Genomic DNA, 11,202 nt, shown 5'->3' on the forward strand with positions numbered 1-11,202 from the left:
TACAGTTAAAGATATAACAGTTATAATATAGTAAAAAAATATTATAATTATAAATAACTTGTTTAGATACGTATAGTTGAGAAGTGAAGTTGTAAAATTTTATTAGTACCAAGCTCTTGGTACTATTGAGTTTTCTACCGTTAGATCTATCCTTTTATTATTTCCATCCGTTAGATTATACTATTAAACCAACCACTCACTCAACCCTAGGGAACCATTATCATCCTAACCGCACATCCTTTCATCCAACGGCCAAAAACTCAATAGTACCAAAGTCCTTGGTACTATTGATAGTATAGTAGTATAATTCTTTATATATATATGTATATATATAGTAGGGCTACTATACTCTTACGAGTATTGGGCCTTTCATATTCATAAGTTATTTTCGATGATGGGGCTTTCGAATCGACGACCACTCCGTTAAATATGATCTAGAGTATTTAAAATTTCTAAAATATAAATTTCGTAATTTTTCGAAATCATAATAAAGTCCATCAAACGGGCATAAAATGAACGGTCAAAATCGAACGACGTCCTAAAAATGGATGATCGGATCCTTTTAATTTAAGATCGGAGTTATTGATCTTTATCTAGGTAGTGAATAGAATTTTTTGTCAATAATTCAACATATTCTAATTCTTTTATATCATTAAACTAGCAAGTATCTCATACCGGCCGTTAAAAATTTATTAATTTTGTGAGTTTTTGATCGTAAGGTAAATGATGTCGAAAAATTATAAAATTTGATTTCTAGAAGTTTTAACTGCTCTAGATAATGTTTAACGGTATGGATCGTCGATTTGGAAGCTCTATCATCGAAAATAACTTATGAGTACAAGGGCGATCGTACTCATAAGAGTATAGTAACTGAATTATATATATATATATATGTATATGTTGGGGCTACTATACTCTTATGAGTATAGAATCCCTTGTACTCATAAATTTTTAACCGTTAGTTGATGGGATTTGTGGTTAGGATGATGGTGGTCCCCACTTAAAATGATAGTGTTCTCCTAAGGTTGAGTGTTATATAGAGTTGGTTAGAATACTATTAATAGCATTTGTCCTCTTTTACTATCAAATTTTAAGCTTTGGATAAATTGCTTTAATTATTTCTAACTATTGGATTAAATATTATAACCTAGTGGGGACCACTCAACCCTAAGAGACTGATATCATTCTAACCCTACAATTTCTCATACAAGGGTTAAAATTTAATAGCAAAAGAAGGGCCGAATAATATCAATAGTATTCCCGCCCAACTCTCTCTCTCTCTCTCTCTCTCTCTCTCTCTCTCTCTCTCTCTATATATATATATATATATATAAAATTTAAAAATTGATTAGGGAGGTAAGCTTACTTCTAGTTTAGAGTTACTTTGTCCGACTACTGTCGTTAGAACTACGGCCAATTTGGATATAATTTTAATTAATGCAGTTGGACCTTTTTGTATAGTTAGTTTAGTTTTTATCACCTATTTTTACCTAAAAAGTGAATTGTTACATTAAAAACTATGAGATGCATACAAAACAGTGAGGTGTAATGCACCAATGTTTAAATATATCAACTGTGAGCAACAATTTATCCAAGATGCAAATGAAACGAAACAAAAGTTCATGCAAGTATGTAAGCTCTTTAATTCTTTTTTATTTTAATTTTTACGTTAATCCTACAACTTTTTGAGAATAATAATCTCATAATGAATAAAATGAAATCACGACTCGTGCAAAATGCAGCCGGTTTTTTCACTTATTAGTTTGAGTTTTTTTTCTTATGTATAGTATTAAATTTTGGTTTACATTTTTTTATTTTAGCCAGCTCAGTGGCCGTGTGCGTAGCCTACTGCATTCTATTTTTAAAAATATTTATGAAGGCTCGTTTGGTATCAATGTTCTTTTTTTAATTTTTTTAGATAGAATTTCTACATAGAGTAATAAAGGTGGGAATGGTGGATTCTAAACAATGTTTATATACCTAAAATGCATGTTGGCAAAAAAAAAAAAAAAAAAAAAAAAATAAATTCTTTTCGTCAATATATCAAATTATATAGAATTAACATTTAAAAAATAAAAAAATAATAATAATACAGAAAAATTACTATTTTTCCCTTCAAATATGCTCTTTTATCATCAACAGTATTTCTTATTTGCCCTTGAGTTAAGGACAAAAAATATATTTTGACTTTTTGCCCTTTCAAATAAATCTTTCTGCCGTCACAAACTTTTCTTATTTGCCTTTAAGTTACGGACTAAAAAGGTATTTTAAATTTTTTTTAACTCTGATAGAAATTTAAATCGAGGTTAACTCAAGATGACTTAACAGGTATTAACAAGAGTTTATTTTTGAATAACAGATAATATATCCAAAGGATATATTTGAAATAAGAAAAAATATATATATATTTATAATCAATGCCATAACTGTGGTGGGTTATCATGGTCCTCTTGCCACTTGTAACATTAACATCACAAAAATTGGCAAAAGCATAAAACAAGAGCATATCCTACATGTATGATTCTCACAACATGTATTATGGTGACTAAACAAAAAACTCATAAAAAAAAATATGGGGACAGGTCAATTAAACTGGGAAACAATAGGAACCTGGTACCATAAACTATTCCTGGACCTGCTCCTACATGACCCATGCATCAGAGCCCTTAAAAAACTGTTACACAATAATTAAAAAGAGGATTAATTATATATAGGTCCCCGCAAATATAGTGAACTATAAATATATTCCTGTAAAGTTCAATTTTTATAAGTTATTTTTGTAAAAATTTTAATATTTTCATATATGTCTCTGTCATTAGAATCCGTTAGAAAAGTTTAGTTAATCATAGGCTAAATACTTTATCCGGATTAATTTTTGACACTTTTATCGCTCTTATATTATACTGTTGTAACTTTTGGAGGAATATATTTGTAATGGCAAAATTAAAAATATAAACAATTTTCTAAGGTTCTCTAACAGTAACAAACCATAGGGGCATATCTGAAAACATTATGATTTTTACAGGAATAACTTATAAAAGTTGAACTTTACAGAAATATATTTGCAATTCACTATATTTCCAAGAATCCATATACAATTAACCCTTAAAAAAAGTGTGTTTCTTTTCCTAAATAGTTTAATCAAAAGCTTAATCAAAAGTATAATCAAAAGCTTCTTTTCTACTTAACTTAAAAGCTTTTTACAAAAAAAAAAAGCTCCTTTTTTGCTTGCTTTGTTGTTTTTGCAATACCTGGTGGGTTTTAAAGAGTGGCACCTGCCCCAAGTGGAAAGATTTTTTTTTTTTTTTATGGAAAAATTTCCTAAATATCCTTACGAGAGGGTGTAATTTCACTGATGTCCTTCAAAATTCAAAATATCACAAAAACTTTTGTAAACATCAAAATTATTTTCAAATGTCCCTAGTAAATAAGAAAATATATTAGCACCTCTTAAAGTTTCTTTTCTTTTTTTTACCAACTTCGTAACTCATGACCTTCTAGAATTACATAATTTCAAGTAAACTAAAAAAATTTTCAAGTTCATTAAATTTTTTTCTCGAAATTTATTTATTTCTGGTAAATAAAACAAGAGTAGTTAACAATTAATAGCTAGTATAGTTACTCAACTTGATAAAAGTTGTAATTTAATTAATTAGAAATAACTCAAATAGATAAACTGAATTGAGGGGTTCCAATACATTTTTTTAAAAAATTTTCACAGTAACTGATTCCCTCTGATATCCATTTTTCATTTCTATAAATTTAAAAGAAAATAATTTATTAATGTGAAAGGTTTTGTCATTTACTGAATGAGGGAGATATGGACTAGAAATGGAATAAAAGGTAGATGTAATTATATTGTATTTTTAAAAAAATATATAACCATGGGTTTATTAGGAGAAATGGAAAAATTGAAAAAAAAAAAAAAAAAAATTTCTTCTGTGACATACCATAAAATAAAATGGAATTTTTTTAATTTTACTTTTGATACCGAGATTAGAAAAAATTTGAGGGAAATAAGTGTGGCTGAAAAGGGTTTTGACGTAAGATCCAAGTTTCGATATTTGATTACGAGGGGCTGTTTGGGTCCTCGCAAAAATTTGGAAAAGGATTTCCAAAATTAAGGTTTTCTATAAAGCCATACACCGTGTGCTGTTTACGACCATTCCGATCATAGACTCAACCACTTGCCCTCATTGTCGAACGTATCCCCACGTTGTAGTCTCTGTCACAAACAGTTAACATCTCATCTGATAAGTTGTTTCGACGAAACGGCTGGGTAACTCTTGATCTCGATCCATATTATTACCAGCTGAGATCTGAAAGGTCGACTATTTACAATTTAGTCATTATTTAGGGGCTGTTTGGTTGAATGTAGTTGCAGAAACAGTATAGTTGAAAATATATGCAGTTGCAAATGCTACAGTTGTAACTACACCTAGTCTGTTTAGTTTTACGCAGTTGCAACTGCTGTAGTTACATTTCTTCTGTTTGGTAATATGAAGCTGATAGTTGTATTTGTGAATTTTGTCACCTTTTCAGATAGAGTGGTGAGATTACCTTCACTAAACATAAAATAATTGTATAAGTTTATTAATCATTTAAATTTACTATTTATAAATAAATAAGTAGATATATATAATATTCTTCAACTTATTAATCGACACATTTAAAATTTTTAATTTATTTAATTTTAATATGTAAATCAAACTTTAAAATTTAAACGATTCTCTCATTTTTTTTATCAAATTTAATAATTATAATTAATTAAAACTTATTAAATTAACATACACGATCACATTCTATAAAAATTTTTAAAAAAAACTATATTTATATTTTAAATAAAATAAATTTAAAAAATTTAATTTTTTGCACAAAACTTTTATTGTCTAAAAAATTTTATTAGTATGAGTTTATTTACAAGTATTTTTATTTACCTATATACATATATTATTTATTTATTTAGCTATTTATTTATTTATTTATTATTGTTAATTTGTGGGTGATCCTATCCCTCACCAACTGCTGCAGTTGGAACTACGGCCAATTTGGATGTAGTTCCAACTGTAGCATTTGGACCTTCTTGTGTAGTTGGAACTGCGGCAATTGAACTCAACTATACTAAACCAAATAAAGGAATTGAGGCTGCACGCATTTGCAACTGCACTGCAGTTGCAAATGCGTGCAACCAAACAGCCCCTTAATGTATCGATATACCGGTCGGTCAAGCAGCAACAAGAGTTCAAGCTCAGTTCCCCGAACGGCATAACCAAAAAAATTTATCTCATGACGAATTTGAATTAAATTATTGCAAATTGGAATTAATTGAATTTTGTTTAGATTTGATTCTAAATAAACTTTGAAAGTTCTTTAAGCCCATTTGTAGATCGTGGTACATGCAATAATTTTCTCCTACATTTATTAAAGGGTCAAATAAAATTTTTAGTTCCTTTGATTTTACCCCTTGTACTAGCAATATGTCTTACTTAGGAATTTGCATTGCTTAATTGTCAATGAGTATGCGAGAACTATAATAAGAGATAGAAAAGTGATTGAGACATTTGCCCTTTTTTGCTTCTTGTAGATGCAACATGGTATTGAAAAAAGATCTCAATAATCTGCCTTTTTTCAGAAGACGCCCACTATTTGAAGGGCGATCATTTCGACCTACCTCACAATGGTGGAAGAACGTGTTAGACTCGAAAGACGTATTCAAAAGTGGTCTAAGTTTTGGGTTAGGAGATGGACTGCTCATTGATTTTTGGTTTGACAGATGGTGTGGTGACACGTCTCTTAAGTCTCGCTTTTTGGACATTTTTGCCTTTGTTGACCATAAAGAGGCGCGAGTCGGTGAATACTTCTCTCTCTCCGGATGGAGGTGGCGAAAGATGCTGAGAGGGGCGAGAAGTTACACGCAACACAGTAGACAGAGAATCAAGGAATTAAAGACCGTTCTCGCTAACTTTCGAGTTACCAATCAACCTGATATCATCTTCTAGAGATGGAACCCCGGATATAATTTTACTGTCAAATATGTAAACTCGGGGGTCAAAGATGTTGCAACGCCCGCCATTTGGAAATTGCAAATCCCGACAAAAGTCAAAATCTTTCTCTGCTGGTTAACCTTAAAAAAAAGACTACCTACTGTGGACAATTTGCTTAAAAGAGGATGGACAGGAAATAACTGGTGTGTCTTGTGTGCCGACAGTCTAGAGACAGGTGATCACCTGTTGCTCGGAAGTGTCATTAGCAAGTTCATATTTTTTTCGCTCCTTAAAGACTTCCATGTTTCCCCCTCCACTGAGGACGTCACTACTGCATGGGAGTTGTCAGGGAAGGGGTCACCGGCTGACATTGTGAAAGCTCAGATAACCGTGGCAGCCACGTGGTCGTTGAAAGAAACAATGTGATTTTTCGGATGCTACTAATGAATGCTATATCTATTGCCCATCGTGTCGAAGTACTAATGAAGGAGTGGGCCAATTTCTGTAGAGTTGGGCAATGACGACGTTTGTTGCACCCTTCCTTCGACGCTTGTTATCGTGTTTTCGTCTTTTCGTGTTTGCGTTGTTATATTACTCTTTTTTTTGTTTCTTCTATTTTTTTTCTTTCCATGTTGCTTTTTTATTGCCTCCTCGAGGCCTTGACTGCCTTACTTTATGTAACTAAATTCACTTACTTAATGAATGAAGCAGGTAGTGCTACTTTTCTCTCAAAAAAAAAAACAATCTGCCTTTTTAAAATAGATTTTATGTATTAGTAACAAATTGGTGTAAATCAAAAAATAGAAGTTGAAGGGGGCAATTTCAAACTATATATGATGATTAATATCTGAACATATTTCTTTGAGAAAAAGATTGCATGTTATCTGCTTCGTTCATTTTATTTTGAAATAAATTTAGCTAAAAATATGAAATGATTAGACTTTGATCTTAAGATTTCGGATATCAATAATATATGAGCATGTTATGTATTGAACATCAAATATAATGATTAGTATCATAAAATTAGTTCTAATTAATTTTATAAATATAATTTAGAAATTTGATTTTTGGAAATATATTATATAGGAATCAAGTTGTAACGACCCAACCTACTAGCAACAATAACTCATTGGGCCCAACCACCCGCCCAAAATGCTTAAGCTTAGTTATTATGTCTAGCCCAATCAAGCTTATATACTCCCACATTTAGCTATAACTATCCGATGTGGGACTATTGGAGTATCACAGACTTCTCCCGTTTAGGTCCTGACGTCCTCGTCCGTTTAGGCCCTGACGTTCTCGTCAGCCCTAAACACACACACACACAGCCCAAGATCATCAGGCAATGTGAGACTTGTCTTGCTGGTTTTTATCATTCCGACCCTGACTTAGTCTTGCCTTACTAGCCTTTGTCATTCCAATCCACCCGCTAGCAATAATAACTATTGGGGTATCACACAAGTTCTCTCCAAGGTTAAGAACAAAGAAAGAAATTTGGCATTCAGTATAGAAAATATTATCTGTATACCCTTTATTAGAGCATAAATCTTACATTGTTTGCTTCCAAAGTTTGATAAATACTTTAGATTTTAGGTGAAAAAATAAAAATAAGATAAGTGGACTAATATGGTCATAAAAAAAAACTATGGATATAAAATTTACATCCTAGTATAGAATGCATGAATGACATTGCTTATTTGATGTTCATAACCTTTGATATTTATTTATCTTGAATGTTATGAACAATGCATCAATAAATTAGAAGATAAACTTCAATTTGCCTTCCCATGCCATAGCGTATTTTTATTTGCCATCCCATGGTTTAAAAAGTTACATTTACTATTCCGTAATTTAATTTTTGTTTTAACGAAAAAAAATTACCATCAAATAAGATAATAACGAATTTATCTTGAAAACATAGGATGCTATCCTTTTTAACAATAGATTCTATAAAATAAAAATAAATTATAAAATAGTTAAGTTTAATTTTTTAAATCATGAAGTGACATAGTGTAAGTATGCTATACACTAAAATAGTTAAGTGCAATTTTTGGAACTAAGAGATGTTAAAATAAAAATATACTTTGCCACAAGGAAAAAATTGAAGTTTATTCTGAATTAAATCGAGAGAAAGGAGTTGCAACTTATACGATCCCTCGTCCAATGGCCTACGATATACAGTCTATTTGAATTTCTACTAATAAAGGGTGAGAAAAAAAGGACAAAAGTTATAGTAATAATATGGCCCTTAGATTGATAGCCAAAATTAATTATAGAATTACAATGCAATGTAGATTAGATAATAATCGTAGCATTGCTTTAAAATCCAATTTATTTTAAGGTACGTAGTAAGGTGCAGTACGTACGGCATTTATTATTATTATTTATTCATTATGAGACATCTTTTTCATTTATTAAAAGACCTTTTTCTGTTCGGTACGTCTTTAGCCGTGGTGTATTGCCGAAATATCTTTTCTATTGAAGCCCACGAGCCTCGATAAATAGCGAGCACTGCTATTTATACATTTAAAAATATGTATATATAAATTTTAAGTCACTGGATCAATATTTTACACTTATTAATATTATTTTTGATGTTTAAATTTCTTTTAAAAAATTTAATTTTAGAATTAGAGGGCGTAAGATATACATTATGTTTGATGTATAATCAATACTTATGATATATAAATTAGAATAATAATATCTACTCACTTGTAACGCATCTGTGAGATAACCATCATCATATATAAATGAGCCTTTTTTTTTTCCTTATAATAAATTAATAAGTGAAATTGCGGAGAAAGGGATTATGGTTGGACCACAAATTCAATAAAAAATAACGCCAAATTTTAGTGATGTGATTTGGTACGGATACAACGTTTATTATTCAGTGCTAGTTACATGCAGTCTCTGTTCACCGTTTGCTTTTGAATGGGGTATTAGAACAGGATAAGAATTATCCCCACCCCTTTAACGGCCGGACCCACCCCCGAAATAGGGATGGACATTTTTAAATTTAAATTTTAAATTTTAAATTTTAGAATTTTAAATTTTTAAGTTTTAGATTTAAAAATTTAAATTTAAATTTCATATGTTTGAAATTTAAGAGTTATATATTTAAATTTAAAATTTTAAATATAAAATTTAGAAAGTTATAATTCAAATATAATAAAAAAAAATAATATCATTATTTACTATTTATAACTGCTTATTATTCTTTTTATTCCATCTTATCTATTCAAATTCTTTTTTATTTTATTTTCAGGAACTACTGAATTTTCATCCAAACGTAAAATTGGTCTATTTCAAATTTATATTTGAACTTATACGTATTCCTGTAATAAGCAATTCTTACTTATACCCAAACCAAACGAAGCCTCAGAGTTTTTACTACAGGATTCAATTAACTAAAGTAGCAAATAAATATTAGAACTCAACAGTAAAATTTAAAAGATTGGAGATTAAAGTAAAAGATCTGATCTTTAAAAAGATTACAAATCAATAGTGCAATTAATAATTCCAAATTTTAGAAATTAGGTTCGATTTATAGTGATGAAAAAAGTTAATATTTCTATAATTTTTAACCTAGCGCTTTCGATAATGTTTACAGTGTTATAGTAGAGAAAATGTGTTGTATAAGTTGAGAATGTATATACGACAAAACTACTTTATTTGGTTTTGCAAATAATATATAACAGGCCGTGTAAATCATACTGATTTGGTTAAATTATAATTAAGTATTGTGACATCCCTTGATAAATGAGAAGCAGATTTTTGTCTATCCTTTTTTTAATTTATTTTAGGCCGACAATATTATACAGGTATCAAAGTCAAAATTATCCTTAATAAAAGCCTAAAAAAATTTGGAAAGCTTTTTGAAGGTCACTTTTTCTCTAATTTTATATGATGGTTATAGAAGCTGCCATTAGTTAAAATTAACATTTTCGTGGGTGCACATCATATTTTCAAACTAGCTCTTAAACGATTGCCTTCTAGGTTATATAGTGACCCTGATTTTAATAAACTCGCTCTACGGAACTATTTTATGTGTTCTCATTTTCTTTTATAATACCTATATAGGTAAGTTTGAAGGAGGATATTCAAATTCAAGTCCATTTGGCTCAATTTTAAACAAAATTTTCAAAATAATTAAGAGAGTTAGTAAATCAAAAATTAAATTGATATACAAATTAAATATTGTAATTTCATATATACTTCATATATATTTGGGTTTTTTGTACAAAAAATTTACTCGTGTTGCGTTTTTGCAGAAGTTGATCACTTTTTGGAATTTTGGAGATTCGTTCAATTCACCTTTTGAGTAAATTGATAAAAAAATTACACGTATTCCTATTTCTCTCTTATTTATCTCTGTTGTTCGTCTCTCTACTTTCTCTTCATCGACTTTCTCATCTTCTACCGCCCCAACACAACTGTGAATCCTCGCATTATAACATCTCTTCCATATCTCCTTCTCCATTTATGTCATCTCTTCCGCCCTCTTCACCTCCCCCGCTATTGCCGCCTTATGCGGTTTGGAGGTAGAACTGAATCCTGTCATCCTCTATGACCATGGCCGCAATGCCTTTGCCTTCGCCTTCATCTCAGTCCTGTGCTTGGGGAGCGAAGAGGATCCATGGTGCTCTCGCCTTTCTCCTTCGCGCCTTTGCCCTCATCGGGGACGGCTGAGCCCCATGGAGAGGGTTTAGGGTTTAGGGTTTAGGGTTTAGGTGCAGCAGTAGCATATCGCCATGCATCGAGGGATTCATTCAGAGACTATCCATAGATGCTCTCCTTGGCGATGGCTGCAAAGCCGTGGCGGAGGAAAAGGCGGAGGCATCGGCATAGTAGCAAAGTAAGGGGTTGCGTACTATTGGACTATATGTTGCTTCTTCACGGTGTGCAAATAATAACAACAATAATGCACAATAAGAAAAGAAAGAAGATGAAGAAGCTGCACTATTCGAAACTAATTTGTACCATTTAAGATAGAAGTACACTATTTGAGATTGGTCTATACTTAATGTTGTTAAAGATCATTTGAAACTAGTCTAAAACAGTCTCAAATGATGTATCTTCAATCTAAAGATAGGCTATTGCACACCTTATCACTGCATGACTAGTAATTTACTATCCAAACATACCACAACTATCTAGGACAGTTAGTAGGTGCCATCGTTCTTGACGCTATAACTGTAAATTGAATCTCGCTTCAACG

This window comes from Ananas comosus, linkage group 2 (assembly GCF_001540865.1).
Source record: "Ananas comosus cultivar F153 linkage group 2, ASM154086v1, whole genome shotgun sequence".
NCBI classification, from domain to species: domain Eukaryota; kingdom Viridiplantae; phylum Streptophyta; class Magnoliopsida; order Poales; family Bromeliaceae; genus Ananas; species Ananas comosus.